At 38.3% G+C, this 21,822-nt stretch overlaps 1 protein-coding gene across 8 annotated transcripts in view; it reads left to right on the top strand.

The window, feature by feature from the left end:
* Positions 1–21,822, top strand: part of LOC125325032 (activating transcription factor 7 interacting protein) — an 88,569-nt gene that overhangs the window by 11,792 nt on the left and 54,955 nt on the right. The window contains exon 1 of one of the 8 annotated variants that reach the window (XM_048301703.1): positions 5,542–5,903. The exons of 6 other annotated variants lie outside the window; for them this stretch is intronic. The gene's annotated coding sequence lies outside the window, so the exon portion shown is untranslated. Of the gene's footprint in view, positions 1–5,541; positions 5,904–21,258; positions 21,821–21,822 lie in introns of those variants that run through there. One more of the 8 variants, XM_048301701.1, reaches the window with a different exon arrangement.

Here is a 21,822-nt window from a genome sequence, read left to right as displayed (position 1 = left end):
TTGCAAGACAGTCTGTCATCCTGACCCCAATCTTACAAATGATTACTGAGGTTTGTGTTTGTGCGTTTTTTTAGTCAGTTATTGTTGATTAGTTCCAGATGTTAATAATTCATATTGTCTACAGGAAGTAGAAACATTTCGTTCTTTGAAATCACCAAACTCCTACACTATAATTTCTGGAGAGGATGAAATTTTATGTTTAAAACATACTTTACCATACACATCCTGTGGCGGTTTGTTGGTTTTTTGGGGGTTGGGTTTTTTGGTTGGTGGCTTTTTTAAAGAAAACAGGCATATAAAAGTTATCCTGTGCAATTTGTTTCGTTGATTTAAGATTTCTCTGTTGAACTTCTCTTTAAATGGGAGCATGAAAAGCAGAATATTTTCGGCAATCACTGTAGGGAATGGTTTTTTAGATGTATTACATTGGAGTAAAATACTGTATTTTCAGACCACGTCTTTGATATAGTGCTTTTAGTGACTTTTTGTTGCCCGTTGTCTTTTTTTTTTTTTTTCCTGTGAGCTGAGTAAGCTTACTCCCGTTTTACAGAAAAGTTGCAAGAGCTCAGAGAAAAGCCCTTGTCTCTGTATTTCCCCTTCCCTTTGGTTTTGGTTTCCTTTGCTTTTTAACAGGCCATTTTGAACACCCATTTTCAGAAGCACTGTACAAAATGACTGGCCCAGCAGGGAGCAGTAGTGTTTGGTTGGATGAACTGCATGGGTAGTGTGGTTTGGGGGTTTTTTTGGTTTTTTTTTTCTCTCCTGAAGTACCTGTTGGAATGCCAAAAGTATGGTAGGTTTTGAAACCTGTTTTGCAAATGGGATACATTCCCATTTTCAGAAATCCAAGTATATTATAATGTTTTTTTTATGGTAGCACTAGTAGCTGAAAGCATAGCCTCTTCTCTCTTCACTCCCATGGTGCTAGTAGTTTGGGTGTTAATAATCAAAAAAGAAAATGAAAACCACCAATTTATGTGCACAGGAACAAGGTATTTGAGTGGATGCTGAACCACTTCCTTCTCCCCATCACTTTTATTAAATACATAAATTAGCTGTTCATGAGTTGAATTAGATGTGTGTAATGAAGTAATAACTTAAGCTGAATTGATTGCTATACAGTTTTAATGCAGGATGTGTTGTCAGACTGTGCTCAGTGTTCCCGTGTCTGTGTGTTCTAGAAAAATGAGGGTTGTACTGCTGATAGGTAAACTTGAAGGACAGACTCTCAAGAGTTAAATAAATTTCTAATAGGGTAGTAGTCTCAAATCTACATGATTTTCCAAGAGAAATACAAATTCCAAAAGAAAACCGATCGTTTACTTTGAAAACGTGTATAGATTCCCTTCCTCCACCCTTGCAAATGTTGTACTATAAAAGGAGAATTTTTGTATAATTTTATTTTCATTCGTGCACCAACTATATGGATAGTTTTTCATGACTAAATCATAGTTGCTTGGAAGCATTCTAACATGGCTTGATTATTTTTTATGTTCCTCCTAAAATTGTCTAATAATTTGCACAGCTTCATCTTACAGTTTGGTAGAAATTTTGGGTGCAAACGATTTCAGGCAGGACTTGAAATGGACTGGAATGGACTGTGGAATGAATGCAGTACTGTTTAATGTATGGAAATCACTTTAAAATAGCTGACTTGTTTGATTCTTCAGGTGGAAATAAACAGTTACCAAATTCTTAGAACTGTTTGGAATCTTAACAGTCGTAACATGATTAAGTATTTATTACACAGTTGAATTGGACCTTTATTTTTTAGATACAAAATACAGCAGATTTTTTTCAAGCACGTATTGTCTTTGAAGGAATTATAAGTAAACCAATTTTTTTACTTTCTTCCATCATCTTGATTTTCAGATTGAAATCAGTCAGCTGTTTAATAAATAACAAAATTCTTCATGTAAATTTCAGTGAGCAAAATGTGGGGGTTTTGAAGTTGATAAGGATACTCATACTGAGGATTTTCCATTTCTAGAAGAAAGGGAGTGCAATGTATTAGACTGTTACAGCCTGGAATTTACCCGGTTTAGACACTTTTTCACCTCTCCTTTACAATAGAAAAGCGGATACAAATATTGTCAGTCCTTCCTCCCCCCCTTTCCTGCCTTTCCTGTTCTTTCTGCTGATTCAGGTTTCTGTTGTAAAATATCTTCAAATAAACCATAGCAGCTAAGATAATGGATTGATAGACAGTTCTCCATTTCAGAAATGTACATAATTTTCTGTGTCTTTCAAACACTAATGTGAGAAAATTTTGGGAACTACTTAAGTTTTAGCTCATTCTTAAGTGAATTGTAATTTGATCTGGTTTGTGTTTTGGAGAAGAAAAGGCAGGGAAAGGGATGTTTTGGACTTGTGTGTGTTGCTTACAGAAGGCTCAGGGCCTTTCATTTTCATTTGCTCTGTCGTGGGTGTTTTTTCTTGTTTGGGGTTTGTTTTTCTCTTTTGTTGGTTTGTTTTGGTTTTTTTGGATCAAGGTACTAGTGACAGATTTCATCATGGTTGGGTTTTTGGTTTTTTTTTTTTCCTTTTGTTTCACACAAACTCTGTCAATTAAATGCTTTAATATTTAAAACTGTGAATTGGGGAATCATTTTGTGTGACTTTTTTCTCTACCTATTTTGAGAGAACTGAACCGACATTTTAAGATAATTGTCTTTGATTAATACTTATTGAATCCATATAGTTAACGGTACTTATTTTGAACACAGCAGGTCTTACTACTTTTGACTGCAACATCTGTGCTTTAGGGTCACTTCTCGTGAGAGATAAGGAAGTCGTTCACATGTTGGAGGTAGAGAACTGGTTCTGAGAAGGCAAAGTCACAATAATAGATTTTAGGTGTTTCCACCGACGTGGGTAAAACATGGGAAAGGCAGGCAGACCTTTTGGCTTTTTCTGTAGTGGCAGTCACTGGAGAATTATGATTAACTATGGTTTGTTCTCTCAGGTTAGAATCTCATATTAAAAACAAAACAAACCACTCTCCCCCACCCCGCCCCGTCCAAGAAAAAAAAAAAAAAAAAAAGCCGAAACTGGAAACAAAAAAATCCCGCCCCAATCCCCTACTTTGGAGGCTGCTGAAGGGTCCCTGTGCTTTACTTGGGGTTGGCCGCCAGCCCTGTGTGGCAGACAGAGACTGCCGCTGGTCTGGGGCTCAGCCCGGCCCAAGGCCGCCCCCTCTGCCTTGTGTAACCGAGTTGGTGCGTTTCTAACTGCTAAGCCAATTGCTCCTCCTCTCTGTGAAAACGTTTTGTGTCTGAAACTGAGCTTTGTCATAGCCAGGGGTGTGACAGGGAGGAAGGCGCAGGCAGGAAAGCACAGCGAGGGGGTGCGGGTGACTGCCGGAACGTTCTGGAAGCGGGGTGGTGCTTCCCGCAGACTGCAGATGCAGAGCTCGCCCGCGGGGCTGCCGGCAAGTTCTGGCATGGAGCTCCCATAGCGGACTGGAGCCCGGAACAGAAAATGCTGCAAGGCTCTTACTTTACAGTATGTGTTTTTCTGTGTTGAGAACCATGCTATTATTCAGGTGTTCATGCATAAGGCTATAGAGCTCGGGCAAGGGTAGGGATATGGCTCTATTTGGGAAATCCAAGGGGTTTTCAAATTTTTTTTTTAAGTAGCACTGGCGCCTTTTCCTTTTAAAAATCTCAGAAGCTATTAATCCGATGATTCATTCTGCAGATGACAACAGCATCACTGAAAGATGTATTCTGTATGTGCTTCGATGTGCTAGCATACATAAATCAGTCTGAAAGTAAGGCAAGTCAAAAAATACAGCTAATGTAAAAGGGTTGTTAATGATTGTCATTTTAATGTGACAATCATTCTGGAAAAATAATTAGCTTTCCCTTACAAATCACTCTAGGATTTTGGATGCAAAAGGTGAGGATAAATTATAACAAGAAATGAGGAGTAATTTGCATTGCTAAATACTTTCAGACACAAAAATAGTATTTTTTTGACGTTACAGGTGAGCATATTGTGTTATGCTCAAATGACCTAGAACCAGCCATACATAAGTAAATAATGGTTGCAGCAGAAAATGGGACATATAATTCGACTGTATAAGCCTTGCCACTGTTGGCATTGTAAAGAGGAACAATGCAGGGAGCTGGAAGAGGCCGGGGTGTAAAGCAGGCTCTTCTGGTCCTGAGATGCTCTGCCTTTGCCATGTTCAAATCAACAAGCATCCCTGTCTTCATCACTTTGCTTTTTCAATAAATGGTGCCAGGCTGTAACTATAGCTGAATATTGCTAGATGTGTAGCGAGCCAAACTTGATTTTATTATAAGGTTTCACGAATTTGTGTTTATACCTAGTATAATAAATAGTGTACTTATTTGCATTTTTTTCATGCTCTAAGAGTTGTTGTAAGGCAGCACATGAGGGGGGAAAAGGTATTGGTGAATTATTCATCCTTTACACACACATACACACACACGCACTTAAAGCCTGGTTTCTTTTTTCTTTCCCCAAAAAAACTACAGTGACTTTTAGAATAAGTATTTGTAAAATGTAACTTAAGCATTTATTTAATTGGAGTTTGACTGGAAGGAAAAAGGTAGGAATTTTTAAATTAGCTGGTAGAAGTCAAAGTGAGGCTGAAATCCAAGCTTCTTCCACTGCCTGTCACTGTACCTTAGAGGTACTTGAAAAGATAGTTCTGGTTGAGAGATCCTCTTTGTTTTTTTCTCGTACATCTAACTAATTACGAAAAATTAAATGTGAAATAGAGACAACAAATTAAGTGGTCAGACATGTTACTTGTCAGTATTAGGTTAAAAATGAATTTGTTTTACTTGGAATTAATATTTATTTGTTGTTAGAAATTTGCAAAATACTGGAAATACTAGGTTAAGAATACCTGGCTGCTGAGCATTGTGCAGTTTTTCTGGTGTTTTACTTCTGTTTTACTTCTATTACTAGAGAATGACCATGAACAGTGTGTGTAGCATTCTACTTGAAACAGGCTGCAAGGTGAAATTTATTTTGCAGATGCTATTGTCAGTTTTCATTTATATGGACAATGAGAGCAGCACTTGACTTTTGACACGGATCTGGATTATTAGTAAACAAATACCTAGAAAAGTGTATTCTAGAACCCATGGGGAAGGGGGAAGGCTTTGCTCAGCAATATCCTGCTGCAATTTAGTCTTGAAATGAGGCCCCTTTATGTAAATTTTTACTGGCGCCAGCTAGCTGTAACTGCAGTCTGGCTCCGTGTCGGCAGCAGCTAACATGTGTCATGGACTTCTCCTTCACACGGGTTGCAGGAGCACTCTGGTTTCTGGACAGAAAAAGCAACATTGATGAATGTGAAAAGATGTACAAAGGAATCTAGGTGTAATTAGACTGCTAGTAAGTGAAAATACTGAGGAAATTTCAGCTTGATTTTTTTTTTTCTTTTTCAGTGTGCTATCTTGCGCTGCGCTGTAATAAATCTATGCTTGTTGGTACTACTGTGTGGTATGTGGGAGGTACTTCACTGCACATAGTTGCTGCAGCACTAATAGTTGGCAGCGCAGAAGGCAGTACAAAGAGTACAACTGGAGGCACTTGCAGTTGCAACAGTTTCCTTAGAGGCTGTGGCATGCTCAGTGAGCTGCAGGGGCACTCTGACACATACAGCTATTTATGTGGAGAAGTAGGAATTCCAGCAGGCTTTAACGAACAGATGTAGGCTACTAGCTGGGAGCTATAACAGCATAGCTCAGGCTGGCTAAAAACCAGTACTCATGCTGTTATGTAAACAAAACAAGATCTTAGTATCAAGATGGCCGACCTGGAAGTCTACTTGTAGCTCATAATACTTATGCAAATGAGCTGCATGTCAGTGGCTTACTCAGAGGAGGAAGCTCATTTTGCACGTGCCATCTTCTTGTCAGGTAAGAAAATCAACTCATTTTCTGCATTCATGTTTTAGAGGTCTTTGAAGTTAATTTTTCACTCAGGTGCCCATACCCCCCACTTTGGCACAATGCCAGGAATTAAATTTGAATGTAAGTGGCTTTCTCTGGGAAGCCCAGAAGTCATTTGTTCTGGCTATAATTATTTTGGGCTTACTGTTTTTAGGGAGAGTGTTACCTAGAAATTATTGTAAAATGTTTAATTTACTAAAACTAAGTAGTTAAAAAACATTGGAAATTTGAGTATGTCATTTTTGTTGGTGATGTTACTGCTTTTGTTTGATTCAAACCTCTAGTGTTTTCCTATTGTGTTATTTTTGTCTCTGTAGTGACACCAGGTGATGAACATGGAGGCTTAGCAATAGTGAGAGTTTACCCTGGAAAGGGTGTGGAGTTGACAAAGCTGAATCTACCAATTGTGTTTCAGCTTCATGGTGTTAGGAAGGATCTTCGTGATCCTGGTTGTAGTTTGAATTCTCTTCCTGTTGAGATTACAAAGCTGTTAAAATAATTGGATACTGAATTGTTGTCTGTGTATATTTTAGTATAAATACCTTCTTAAAAGCCTATATGCGCATTTTAAATAGTTGTTTTTGTAAGTAGGCAAATAGATCAGAATATGGTATTTTTATGATCCTCCCCCCCAAAAAACAATAACCTTGACTTAGAGCTGCAAATTTAAACAATTTAAGTATTGCTAATTACATAATATGGTCTATTGTGGTTATGCATGTAATGCATGAAATGGTTGTATGGGGCAGATGTGCTAGTTCTGCGCCAATATATTTGTGTTGTTTCTATTTTATAAGTTGAAGTAGTGACAGGGTGGAAGACTGGAAAAGAGAGATGGTAAAAGAAAATTACTGGATAAGGAAGGCCACTGACCCAGAGAAAAGAGGTAACTGGAGATGCATGAACGAGCCAACAAAACATGGCCACTTAAAGGCAGACATCAGCTCGAGATAGGGTGTGGAACTGAAAGTAGACAGGCCTGCTTTGGTTGAAGGAAAAAAAAGATTAATTGAAGAGAATGAAACTAAAGAGGTAAAAGAACAAAGTAGGCAGATGGATTATTAGAGCTTAAAATGGCAGTGATAGATACTGAAAATACTGGAGGCATTCTGAAATGGCCTGGGAATTAAGGCTTATAGAGTAAATATGCTAGGAAAGAGAACTGTAACTGATTGACATTGCAGAGGGGGGAATTTAACAGTAACAGAGAAAGGTAAACCTTCTGCATTCATACGGCAGAGAAAAATGCTGCATACCTACAATATGGGCCAAATGAGTTGCAGTTTGTAGTTAGCTCATACACTTTGAAACCTTCAATAACTTTGCAGCGCTAACATAAGATTTGATATGGACAGAATTTTGCTTGTCATTTAGAAGTCTGGTTATATGCATGTCCAGACTACAAAAAGCACAAAAATGGGCATGTGTGTGAGAGAGTTCAAACGCAGGTATATGGTAGATTTCCCCAAGTAAATTACACTAGAAATCACCGTTAACAATTATAAAGTTTTCCGTAAATGCCAAATTCCGTTAGAATCGGTCTTGCTTTCACTGCTATATGAAGGAAGCAGTTTAGGGCCCCTCCCTCCTTTCTATGAAGTGTGAGTGTGAGGATGGTAGAGGAGAAGTGGCATTGAGTGGGGCATGAAGAATGTAGAAAACTGATTAAAATAAAATGTTCCTGAGAGGAAAACCTTGACCGGTAAAGCAAAGGATAACGAATGTGAGATTTGTTAAAAATTGAGAATTCTAACTGTAATATAGGTGATAATGATAACAGAATCATAGTGAAAGAAAAAAAGGCAGGTTACAGTAAATATTTTGGGGTTATTTTGATAAAAGTGAGATTATAGTATAAGGTCATGTAAGTAACTCACGTTTTTTTCAACTTCAAGAAACCTTGAAGTTACAAGGAAGATACTAAACACTCCATGATAGGTATTTCTTAGCAAAGGCTATAAGCAGGTCTTTGTAATCTGCATCCAGGAGTTTTAAAAGAATTGGCTGAGAATACTTTTCTGAGATTTTCCCCCCAGTAACTCAATATGAAATAGGAATTGTGGAAGACCCTGAAGACTTTTTAGAAAGGTCTGGAGAAAAATAGTGGAGGGTAACAGTGTGCAAGTGAACGTGAAAGAATATTATTTCAATTAACGTGGAGGTGGTTTAATTGCTGAAACACTATTATAAAAAGGATATGCTAGTATAATTTGTTTTAGAACAAAGTTCCTTAGTGTAAATACCCAATATCTATAATGTGGTTACTCCTTGATACAGTCTTTTCCTTAAATAACAACTTCCCCATCCCAAGCCCTGTATCAACAAAACACTAAATTGATTTTTAAAGCTTTTGAAGGAGAGAGGGTAGCAATCATGCTCCAAGTAAAGTTTGTGATTGGTATTGTAAAATAGTTACTTTCTGTTAACTTATAGAGGATGGAAAGATTAACTCTGACAGAGTCATCAGGATCATTTGCTTAGTGACACCCAAACACCGTTTATTAGATTTATTACAATAGATGTATTAGCCTTGCACACCAAAATCTGATTTGTACATCTGTAGACCATTCAGCACAAAACACACCTGCTTGACAGGACACTTTGCCCTGGAAGTAGGTGGGGATCACACAGACACAATAGTTAGCTAAAGCCCAAAATAGACAGGTAATGCAGAGAGACTGAAATTCTGTTGCATACAGAGAAAAAAAGGAAGTCATACTCTTTATAAAGAGATGTTCATGGGTGATACTAAATGTTGATGATGTGAATTTTGTATCAGTAGGGGTTGCAGTCCTGCTGTCTGTATTGGTTTTTTACAATGTTGAAAAATTAGGAGTCCTAGCAAAAAGCACAAGAATCACTCTGGCTCAACAATAAAATTGTAAAGTAATTTTAAAGTTAAGCTGATAATTTAGGTTGGAAGGGACCTCTGCAGGTCTTCTGGTCTGACACCTTGTTCAGAGGAGGTTAACTTCAAAATTAGACCAGGTTGCTGCAGGGTTTGTCAAGGGTGAATCATAGAATTTTTGAGTTGAAGGGACCCACAAAGATCATCAAGTCCAGCTCGTCACACTGCACAGGACCCAGGAATCACACCACATGTCTGACTCGGTTATCCAAATGCATTTTGTATTCTCGGTGCCATGACTGGTTCCCTGAGGAGCCTTCCACAACCACTGTGGACAGGCTGTTTCAGTGTTTGCCCACCCTTGTAGTGAAGAACTGTTCTCTGTATCTGCTGTGGAATTTCTCTTGCTGCAAGCCGAATCTGTTTCCTCTTGTCAGTGTGCTGTGCATCTCTGAAAACTGTCTGTCTTCTTCTTCTCTATGAATGCCAGTTAGGTTATTGGGGTTTTGGGGGTTTTTTAAATAATTTTACTGTTAGTGAGTAAATGAAGAGGAGAAATTTTATTGTCTCCTTCCAGAAAGACATCTCACTTTGATTTGAAGACAGGCTTAAAAGAATGGCCAACCTATGAAATTTAATGAGACGTGGATTTGGAACAACTGATGTATGGCTTGCCTACTATGGCAGCTCTACAGCTGGTTACATGGGATAATGTGCTCATGAAATCTTCCATGTAATCCAAATTTCTGATATTGTATACAGTTACATAGCAGGGTTTGGTACAACCTTTATTGCTAGTTTGACTTGGTGGTGATAACTCACAAAAGTTGTCTAGCTCTCTTCCCCAAGAATAATTTCTGGACTGTCTCATCTTGTGGCTTGTAGCCAGATGAATCTAAGTTAACCAACAAGCCAAGTGCCTTTTTGGTTTCAGCAAATGGATGGCTAAGGACATTTAGTGGTCTGATGAGCCTAGAAACTATTCTTTTTGTTGTCATGTTTTATGGTGTCTTCCTTAATTCTAGCAGTTTGTTATTTTTCACCAGAGGTGCTGCAATGATTTTGGATACTTAAGTTGTTTTCCTCCATCTCCTCCCTTCTGAAAGGACAGTGGGCAAAGCTTAATCTCCATGCAGCAAAACTTTTAACTGTTGAATGAAAACCTTTATGGTTGAGAAAAGTAAAACACACGGTAATATTCAATTATCCTAATGCCAGGCAGTCAGTGACCTTATCTTGTTCTTATTTACAGTTGTGTCTCTTTTGTTGTGGTTTTTTCTTTTCTTAATTAGTGGTCAGACCTGCCCTAAAATTGCACCTTATGTGATGTGTTCCTTTTGTACTTAAATCTGCTTTGTGGGTTTGCTGTGGTGGTGTTTTTATTTCTTTTGTTGTTGTTGTGGGTTTTGGTGGTGGAGGGGAGGGGGTATAATCAAAGAGCAGCATTTAAAACTGTGAGCAGTACAAACGTAGCTATCAGCTGCAGTATAGGCCTGTGCTCCATCAGTTCTGGGATGGGAGGGGAAGAGGTCCCTTGTGTTCTCCATCAGCAACCCCACAGAGAGAAGGGTGAAGCATACTTTAGCTATTCTGAGAAGATCTAAACAAGAGTTTTTCTTTGGAAAGATCAGCTGATGTGTGATGCGGAATTTTGTGCTGTCCTAATGGCAGCTATTACGTTTGACAGCAGTTCTTTTTGATGTCCTTTCAAGGATCAGTAGGTTCTTGTGCAGAGAGTTCTCACTGGAATTGTACATGATTTTAAAGAAGCTAGTACCAGCTTCCAGAGAAAATGGATTAGAAGGATTCTCAGGAAGTGAGCCAGTTCTATAGCTTCTGTTGCCCTTTCCTCAGTGTTCGATTATGTAGAAAAATTCTTCCCCAAGCCCCATGGTGACACATGATTATGACCTGGTCATATTCACCTTGGGGGTATGTGAATAAAATAGTTTTATGATCACAAATGCAAACTTGGGAGAGGTGGTCATGCATGTAAATTCATCAGGAGAGTCTGTAGTTAGTCTGAAAAATTATCAGGAAACAGTTCAGCGATGTTATGCGCCAGCACATGAAAAAAGGATGTATAGTGATGTCCTCACTCATTCAAAGAGAAATCTAGCCTTTGATTTTTTGGATGAGGTGAAATTGCAGCCTGTCCTCTCCAGGAAGCAAGCAAGCATTGTGGCTTGCTAGCTCACCAGGCAAAAGACAGACTGTGGAAGTGTGTTCCATTTGATGATAAAGGTTTCTGGGTGGAACCTTTCTGCAGGTTGACTTATTACAGCAAACCTTAAATAGTCAAAATTTAAGATGCTTTCCTTTGAGGCTTTTATACATTTTATCAATGGAGGCATTTTTAAGTATAATTCTTACAGTGTGCTTCTGGCATCTAACTCTGGGTCGCATTTGGGAAACTTCCTAGGCAAATGAAACAGAGTTTCTTGTAAATGGTCGCCCTGAGTGACTGTGCAGATGCATTTTTCTCCATACGATTTTTAATGAAATTTGGGAAGGCAAGCAGTTTAAAATAGCTGTATAAATTATTAATGTATTTCTGTGTTTGTGAAATGGTATTACTGGATTGTTGCTTCATCAGCTGCTTTCTGCCTCACAAAATAGTAAAATTAAGGATGTTTTTTGTAGAAATGCTTGGAGTTCTTCACAGAAGAAGTCTTTTACAGACCAAGTACTATCAACTCATGAATGTGCTGGCAGTATCGCTACAGACTGGCCACTGTTTTTTAGAACCAGGCTCAAAAACTTTTTTATGGACTGTTCTGGCAAAATCATTGCCAAATAATGTATCAGTAGAGGTAAACTTGCAGCTCCTTTTTTTGGTTTTGTATAATACTGTGAATGCTAGTTTGATGTTCTGTGCAGACTCTCAATGCTTCACGAATTTGTAGTACTGTCTTCTTTATTTTTGAAAACTTGCATTAGCAAGCAAAACAATGTCCTCATTACTAGAAGAAATGTGTTTTGCTTTTGTTCACTTCCATCCTTTCCCCTTAGGAATGCGACACTGGCATTGGAGGTGTCTCTAGACCTGTTTTTTCTGGCATCCTAAACACTGGTTCACTAGGCTAGTGTGTATGATCTCAATAGTCAGCATGAACAAAACGCTGCTGGCTGACTTCCATCCACACATTCGCTGCCAGCAACCATGCAGAGGAACTGCAAACTGGGGCTTATGGTGGCTTTGAAAAAAATTAATCAGGAAAAAAAATTAAAACCTGTCACCCTAGATGTGAAGTTTAAAGGCAGGAAAGCTTTCCAGAATTACTTGTGCATCATACATAATGGCAAGCCTCATTGGGGTCATTAGTAAATAGACACAAGAAACATTTTGGGAAGTGTAAGTTGATCTCATTTGAAGCCTGTAGCATCTTAAAGACAGAGGTCTTTATTGATTATATGGAACATCTCTTCAATCTTCCTTTTTATTTTGCTTTTGTATCATCTAAGAAACCTAGTGTGAGAACTTGCTGACTGATGTGGTAAAGAGGACATTTTGCATATAACTTTCCTGCTTTCTTCTTCAAGGATCTTATACTAAGAAACTGAGGAAACACAAAGATGGATTCTTCAATGGTGATGGAAAAGAAATGCCTTCAGACTACAGATTTTCATTTCAGTTTCTTATGTTTAGAAGTTCATATTCCTCTGTAATAATAACAAGAAGCTGTAATGCACAGAAAATACTTCATATTCCTAGTACTGGGGTTTTGCTACAGATATGGCTGTTGGCATTTGGTCATCCCACAACACAAAAGATAAATGATAGTACTTGGCAGCTAAAGTGATACAGCACTTGCTAATTGACTCCCTTTTATTAAGATTCATATTGCAAGATGAGAAGGTCCAATAGCTGAATTGCTTTTAGATAATTGGTTTTTTACTCTACATCTTTGAGATATCTGTGTAACATTAGGTTTGTCATCTCCTATTTCCAATGGTTAATTAAGCACTTGCTTTTTTCCTTGGTCATTTTAAGGTAATGACATGAAGAGCTGTTGCCTGAAGTGCATGCATGATTCCACTTATTTAGTATTTCATAAAAACATAGCTATTTACAGTTCTCATCACTAGAGCCTACACCTAATTATTAGTATTTCATCCTCTCTTCTTTCTTCCTCAATCCTTGCTTAATCCAAAGGGAGATGTCATGGTATATAGTTAATGTAACAGAACCCTTTAAGAAGACATTGAGGAGTATTTCTTAATGCTTAAGTGCTACTTAATAAGGACAGGAGAGCGTTTATGAGACTGGGACTCTGTGTATGGATATTGATTAAACTGTTTAAGATGCTACTGAATAGCAGTGGTGGTGCTTATTCTGCTAGAGTTCTGAAAAGCTTGTTGCCCCTTTTGAACATTATTACTGTATGCAAAATGTGCAGAGTAGCTGTCCAGGGCATAGGATGCCATCTTGTTACATAGGAAACCCCTCTGGATTAGATGACAGTCAGTGTGGGCAGTCTCTCAAGGAGCAGTAACCTCATAGCAATATTATCCACAGAAATATGTTGACTGCATGGATTTTTGCAATCTTTTTTCTTTTCCTTCCACTATGAAATCTGCTGCTTGATGCCAGTGTATTGGTAGAGTCACTGAAGGTCGTTTATACTGGTCCTTTTTTTTGTAAGATGGAAGAAGGTGTATGGGCTCATGTGTCACATTCTTTGACTGAGGGGGTTCAATCTCATTATCAGAGTAGCATTTTACTCCATTGTAGAATAAATCTAGATAATATGCTAATTGCTCTTGGTGTGGATTTTTTTATGTTCCTGTTAGTATGAAATTCTCTACTTCCTGTCCTTGCTTATAACCTAAGTGGAGAAACCAGAAATCAGAAAAGGCAAGATAATTGCTGAAACTCACTGGGGTTTCTATAGCACTATGGTGACTGTTTCTTGTCACATGCAAATATTCTAAGATATTTTATCTACACATGGGTACTTTAAAAAGTATAAGAAAAAGGAAGCTTCCCCACCCTCCCCCCCTTTTCCCCCTGAGAAATCTATTTGATTGCATTTCATAAAACAGTTGTGAAAGGAATGGAATGAGATGAGGTTTTTTAAAGAATAAGTATGGTTCCAATGAATATGCCAAAATGGTAAATATCAAAATTGAGATCAAACTAAGATGTTGCTTAGCAACTGTGGTGGTCTCTGGTAGCCACAGATGAATACATGGAATGTTTACAGCAGCACTGCTGCTATAAAGTGAGTCTGTCTGAAGCAGTATTTCTAAAAAAATTACTTTTCTTTATGAAATTTTATACCTATTTATTCCACATTTTGGTGAACCTTTAAACTACCTTCATCAGGGATGGGAAACAAAAACCTGGCAATAAAACTTATTTTGCAAATTGGTATTTTTCTAGTGAGATACAAGACTTTCTACCAAATACTTATTTTGTTCTTATATTTTATAATAGCAATAAACTCCTGTTTTCCTGTTCCTTGACTTGTCTTCACAGTTTGATGTGGGATTATACTGGATTAGTTGTGCATGGGCTGCAGTTGCAGAACAGGGAGAAAAAAGTATTTCATTATATCTGAATAATATAAATTGGTTTCAGTATTTTTCCTTCTTGCACCATATTTTGACATCTGACTTCTAAGTTGTTGTGAACTGTTTTGAACATTCTTCAAAATGAAATTTTGCAGGTGGAAGATGGGTTGTGACTGTTAAAACCTACGTATGAAAACACAGTTTAAATTTGTGGGAATTTTAAGAGTGCTCATTTTAATCAAGTTTTGCAGGTATGAGGAGCTTATACAAAAAATGTGTTGTATTGCATTGCATTTCAAGTTTATCCTAATTTTTTTCACTTGAATTCTTTGAATTAAAAAACCCACCCAAAAAAGTGTTATGTTTTTGATAGGCACTTAAGACTTTGTCCATTGCTTGGTGTCCCCTAGTTTGGACTTCTGAAAATAACCTTCCCCTTCTAAAATGGGATTCTTGGGCCTTGCAGTGTACCTTGCCCTTAAAACAAAGACATTCATGGCAGTTTTTATTTGACATCTTGTTTGTCTATGCTGTTATTATGGATATTCATAAATAAAAGTTGAATATAACTTTGTAAGAGCCTGTGACACTTGATACTCTTTGCAATGTCTTTATTTCTCTATATTTTTAGCAGCAGTATTTACCGAATAGTTTATATCGCCATGTCAGAAGAGCAAACAATCAAAAAAATGAATTAAAGAAAAAGATGCAAAATGAAGCATTAATTCTACTGGTTGACCAAAGAATGGGAAGTGAGGTGCTCAGAATTCATATCTCAGGTGTGACAGAAGTCTGTCTTATATGAATGAGAAATTAAGTTTCAGAAACAGTCTTACTTAGTCGTATGAAATTTTTTTTGCCTATCTGACCAGAGATAGCAAACAAGATGAATTTGTTTTTCTGGGAGAAAATTGCCTCAAAGATAAGTTCACTTATGCTTATTTCAGCCTGATGGTCTACTGTTTCCATGTGTTTTTTAGCTTCCATATACAAAAATTACATTTAAAATCCTCTGCAAATAAACCTAGATCCTTGAGTTCACAACCTAATTACCATTTTAGACTTTTCTTACTGTAAGCCAGATGATCATGTCTTCCCCAACCATATGTATCTATATAAATACAAAATACATGAAGTATATAAAATGTGTCTATGTATATAATATATTCAAGAGAAGGGTTTTTTGTGTTTTTTAATGACAGCTTATTAGTAGAAGATTGCTTCTCTTGAAAGGTACCTTCTTAGCTGTGCAATTACTGCTCTTGCTGAAGATGTAACAGTTTTTCAGAAGACTGGGGGAGTAGTCATCTGACCACCTTTAAAAGTCCCATTTTAGAGGGGTTTTAATATCTGACAGCTAATACTGATCTTCTGGTAATTAAGTCAGTTGTACAGCTAAGTTAATAGAATATCTTCAGTTGGAAAGGACCTTGAAATATCACATGATATGGCTGGCCTTTCTTGGGAAAGAAAGCCTAGATGAGATTATCTGGCATCCTGTCCACTTGCATCTTGAAAACCTCTAGTGATGGGGATTTTGCCACATCCTTTGGGTAGGTTGTTTCAGTGAATCATTGTCTTGCTGTAAAAAAAAAAAAAAAAAGTGTCTGTCCTATATTGACACAGAAGTTCTTCGTTTTCCTGATTCTTTACCTACCAACTGATTTCAGCCAAACTTTAGCTTCTCCCTGGTAAAAAAGGGATTTTCCCATCAACTGAGTAATTACTTTCAGGACATGACTCTCATCCTCCTTTGCTTTTATTCAGATATCTTTGTTTTTCAGAGTATGTGGGTTGACAAGAATTATTAGCATTAGGTGTAAGTCAGCACCTCAGAAATTAACATACTGTGCTTTGTTGCTTCAGGTGCTGCTGATGCAGATCAATACAACTATGCCACTTAAAACTAGTGTGACATCATTTCAAAATTTATTTCTACTGGTACTGAATTTAGAAGTGTGGCAAGAAGATAGTGATGAGAAAAGAGTATCTCTTATATGGTAACAATTAAATCTAGGATATTGCATTTGGTCTCCTAAGAAGTCAGGTAAATGGCATACAGTGAGATTGTAAGTCTGCTGGCTGTGCAGCAAGTATGGTGAGTAGGTGGGTGTGTCAAAGGTTCTAGAAAGGAAGACTACAGTAAGAACTGGTGCCCTTTCAGGCTACTTTTTGTCATCAAAGCCCCTTTCAAAGCTAGTTCTATTTTTATTATCATTTATTTCTATGATTGGAACTATATAAAGAAATCGTTGTAGGTTTCTTTACTTTCTGCTTCCTGTTCCTTGAACAGCTTAGCAAAGAATTAAATCTGGCAATCTGTGTCTGCAGAGCTTGTTCTAGACATGCTGAAGTTGAAGAATCATCTGTGCAATGGTTGCTTACATAGTCAATTGTGAAACGTTTGAAGGACAATTTGGGTGACACTTTGGGTAATTTTTGTTACACGCCTTTACAAGTGTGAGATGTGACAAATCTTTGCCTAAGAGCAAATACAGAAAAATCATTGTCCACCCACTGACCCAAGAGAATTTAATCTGCCATTATATACTTTTACTAGAGTAAGTAAGTCTTACTCTGGTTTCATGTTTTGTACAGTAAGAAATTGACTACCATAAAACTTTATTAGAAAGTGTCTGTTTATAATTGTAAAAACATGAATTACCTGCGTTATCTAGGATCCTTAGCATATTAATACAGTGTGCTACCAGTACTGAAAATGTGCCTTTTTTTTTTTTTTTTTTTTTTCCCCTCTGTATCTAGTAATGAATAGAATATTAGGTTGGCATTTTCTAGTTCCCATCATTCCACAACATCAGTTTCCTTTGGAAAACATTTAGCCTCTGATAAATGAAAAAATGTATTGTGGTAGGGGACACAATTTCTAGTAAAATGCATTAGGGGTAGCTAATTAACATCTATGCAGTAAGTTACTTTTCGTTAAAAGAATACTTGTGACAAATAGTCCTAACACTAGGTACAGGTAATAAAGTTAGGGTAAACTCTAGCTTTTACAAAAACTTCGTGTGTTTTGGTTTGTTTGGTGGTGGTGATGGTGGAGTTTTCCCCCTAATTTTCTTTTTAGCTTTTTTATATGCAAATTTCTGTCTTACTTCACTTACTTCCTATTGGGATTTCTGGTTAATTTTTGTGATTCTGTTTTGTTGAGTCATTCAAAAGATACCAACTGTCTTCAGTGGTCAGTGTGACTAACCACCTGCTTTGGTCACTTTTCTCCTTCTCTCCTTTAATTGTGATAGTATTACAGAAAATACCTTTTTTCATACCAGCAGTGCTTATGTATGTTCTACGTGTCAGATGGCACGTTTCAAGCTGCCTAAGAGCTGGGTTAGATAGCTGTACATGTCCTGCATGCACCGGGCGCTTCATTCATCTTACGATGTTGGCTTTCACCTGCCTTTAACCATGAAACAGAAACCTGAGGACAGACGTGTTGAATAGAAAGATGTGGAAATGTCTTTACTTGCTTCTGCTGCAGTCAGAAGCTGGCAGTTCAGTACTGCTGAAAATGAAACTTCTGTTTTGTAGGATAAAGTTGTAAAATGATGGACACCCAGATTATTGCTGGAAGTTACTATCATAGAACATGTATGTACATAATATCTTTAAAATTTTGCACTTTACTAACTTCATTTTGTATTTAAATTTCATTCTCAAGATGCTTTCTCTATTTACAGATTTTTTTTCTTGGTTTATCCTGCTTGCCCTTCGAAATCCCACACAGTCTTTAGTTTCGAGTGGAGGAATTGTACAGGTGTGTTTCTGGTGAGGTGTGATTAACAAGGGGTAACTCAGGAGTCAAGAAGAACTTCGTGTAAGAGTCCACATCTAGTAAGGATTAGGTGACATTTGTTACGGGTGTTGTGGATTATTGCATTGCCATCTCACCAAACTGACATGGGGTGTTAAGAGTAAGAAAGGTGGTTTCTGTTCCAGTTTGCTTAGGAACGGGAGTTGAAAAGAAGATAGTGTGCATATTATAATAGTTTGTTTTGATTTGGAAAGAGAATTACATCAGAATTTATTTTTGTCATTTCAAAAGCCCTACCGAAACTCTGAGGGAGTTCAGCGTGCCGTGCCCGCACGCAATGCCACAGTAGGATGGCAGCGCGTGCCTTGGCCCCTCACGTTGGCCGAGCCGCACTCCCTCCCCGCCGTGGTGCCGCTCCCAGCAGCAGCGCTGGCTATTTTTAGCCTGTTGCCAGGCGGATTTGGTTTGTGCAAAGCAGCTCTGTGGCAACCAATCCCGAGCGGGAATGCAACTCTCTGGCAGTCCCCGCCATCGGGTAGGGAGCTGATGAGAGGACAAGATGGCTGCCGAAGTGCTGCATTGGCCTGCCTCAGACACTCACTGAAAGAAAACTCATCCTTTCATGTGGGAAACGGGAAATAGCCTCCCTGCCTCGCACATCTCCCCACCAGGCTTCAGCTGAATGAGTATTTATGGAAGAACTGGTTTCCTCGCTCCCTGGAGACGTGCCCCTTGCATCCGTGTGCTGCGCCTGTGCGGGGCAGGTCTGGTGCGGGCAAGGCAGCAGGTGCGTTGCCCCTGCTGAGAAATGGTGTCTTCCCCAGGGGAAATATTGATAACCATTCCAACAGCCACCTTACCGACTGCTGGTTTAGTTCCATTGTAAACTTGCTTTTTTGTTACTGAGAAAATGCAATCTTTGCAAAAAGAAAAAAAACCTCATAGAAGGCACTTACATGTGTGCCAAACAGTAATATTTCAATGCAGCATCGCCTTTTTTGCTGCAAATTTTCTTTTTGCCTCTGCTTCTTCTGGCGTTTGAGAAGCGACTCTTGGGAGCTTTGTCAGCATCAGGCAGCTCACCTCTGAATTCTGATGTCACTGAGCTGCCAGATGGAAAGCCGAGGTTACATCGCTACAGCTAGTTGCATATGTGATATGGGAACTAGTCTAGATAATATACCATTCAGGGTAAATATGTTTCTTCATTACAATGGTGTTATTCTGTATTTTATCTAACAGAAGACAGAGGATGCAAATGTGCATAAGTTAGTGATACCTTCTCAAAGTTGTAGCCTGTTGAATTACTGGAAATGAGACATTTAAGTTTATAAATATTATTTCCTTGTAAAAGGAAAAAATAACTATATTTCATGATGTCCAGAAAAGCCTCAGCATGATCAGAATATCTTGACTTTTTTCTAAGATTTTTCTTTTTCCATATTGTCTCATATTTTTTGATGTGCATGTGCATGAACAATTAATTCAGGTTGTTCAGGTTTTAAGTTTGGAATGTCAGAAGTTGGGTAAGTTTTTAGTTGTATGTGTGTTTTGGCAGTTAGTGACCACATTTATAGAATTGTTAGGTCCCACTCATATTCAAGGATAATGATAAGGCAATTCAAGCTATTTATCCTATGCCAGAGATGGAACTGTAATATATATTGAGACTGTGTATAATAATATTCATCAAATGTATCTTAAAATGCACAATTTCAACTTCATATTCAGTAAATCTTTTTTTAAAATGAAAAAAACCCGATAGTGTTTTAGCTTATGCTAAAAAATCTTCCTGTAAGAAAGCTGAATTTTGCTGTTACTGCCGTTTAAAACAGCAGGATTTGTTTAGTGTTTGGAGATCTCACAGCTGAATTGAAAGCTAGTGTTTTGAGTTGTTGATAAAAACTGAAATCTCTTAACACTTGCAGGAAGTAAGAAAACATTATCACAGCCTTGTTGCTCTGGCTGAGTTCCAGTCATACAGTTTGACTAGTTTAATAATGTAAGTAGCTGTTAAAATTCAGTATAGAGAAAAAGATAAAACTCTCCTTGGAGAATCAGCTTAAGCTACATGTGCTAAATAGTGGCTGTTTCTAAGGGACTTGAGTTGCTTGTAAAAAGTCTTTTAGGAAAGACTCACCACTTGTTTTACATTCTTCCATGTTCCAAAAAATGCAGTTATCTAGGCATAAAGTGATGAACATGTAAGGACAATTCTGCAAAGCCACCAGCAGATGAAATATCTTAGCTATGTAAATACACGCCAGTCATTTTTGTCCCATGAGGAATCCATTTTTCCCAAAAGGCATCATAGCCTCATGGGAAAAAACCTTGAAAATTCGGTATGAAAAACAGGTTCATGAACCAATGTCAGAGGAGGTATTACACTCCTGAGGTAGAGAAGACACAAGATAACTACTTAATTTACTGTGACACAAAACTAACAAGAGCATAGTTCAAGTTTGTACATGGCACTGTCCATCATGTATACAATAAACAAGACCAATCTCTTTGAAACTGTACAGTGAGTTTACTCTGGTTTAAGAAGACTTTAACCATATGGTTGGGTGTTTTTCTTAGGCATAGATACATACATGGGCTTAATGTTTTGCTGAATTTCAGAAGGCAGTCTGCAAGGGTGGGGGAGACTGGCCTCTGCGTTCAAGGCAGAAGTCGTACTGCAGTCATGACGAAACACCAGTTTTCTGTTGGAATAGTAAAAAAGCAGAGGCATTGCATAGAATCCGAAAAAAGGAGAGTTTTCCAGCTGCCATACTTGAACTCAGGTAGGATCTCAGCGGTTTTTTGGATTCAACATTTAACATCGCAGGAATTCAGTGATCGCCTAAAAATGCTCCTGCGCATTAAACACCTGTTCATTCTCGCGGCTGTGCACCCGCACTCGTGGGCCAGCGCTGTTATGCAGCTCCAGGTCTCAGACGGAAAGCCCTTGGCTTTCTATTGCGCCGTTTGGAAAATCCCGTTCGTTTCATGCGCGCCCCCGCGCTCGTGCCCGCGCCCGACGCCTGTCGCGTGGGGCTTGTTGCTGGGTAGGATTTAAGGAACTCCCGTCTGATTGGCTGCCGCGCGCCTGCCTGTCCGTCCCGCCGCGACGCGGGCTGCGGCCGGCAGGGCCCCGCGGGCGCCCCCTGGGGAGCGCTCGCAACACTGCCGGGCTCTGCCGCGGGGGAACGTGCCTCTCGCTCCCCAAACCGGGAACCGCAGTTCGGCATGCGGCGGGGACAAATAAGCTGAAGGGGTTTTTTTTACAGCTCACCTTGTTCTGCTGTGTGTTCACTAGGTGAAATAGGGCAGGATGGTGACGTAATTTTTTCTTAGAAAATGGCTTGTTTTTCTACTTACTCTCAGCTAACACTAACATAACTTTAACTTACAAGGGAGAAAAACTCAAATCGTCAGTGGTGGGCTAGAACAACTATTATTTGCACATATGATAATGATGTGACCTCTGTTTTGTTTATTACGTTTAAAAACAAAGGCACAGTTGTATGTGGAGCTCACTAGGCTGGTGGTGTGTATTCCATTCAGCCAGATCAGCAGATTTGTTTTAGTGGTAGAAAACCAAATTACTGGCGTATTATTTTAGCACGTCTTCTATAAGAACTGATCAAAAACAGTACTTTGTTTTTTCTTTGAAAATAGTTTTTAAATTTCTGACAACTTATATCAAAATTGCTATGAAGGATTTCAACTGAAAACTGCTTTTTATGAACCACTACTTAAAAGGT

This window comes from Corvus hawaiiensis, chromosome 4 (assembly GCF_020740725.1).
Source record: "Corvus hawaiiensis isolate bCorHaw1 chromosome 4, bCorHaw1.pri.cur, whole genome shotgun sequence".
NCBI classification, from domain to species: Eukaryota; Metazoa; Chordata; class Aves; order Passeriformes; family Corvidae; genus Corvus; species Corvus hawaiiensis.
The sequence above is the reverse complement of the archived record's forward strand: the minus strand, read 5'-3'. Positions and strand labels throughout refer to the sequence as shown.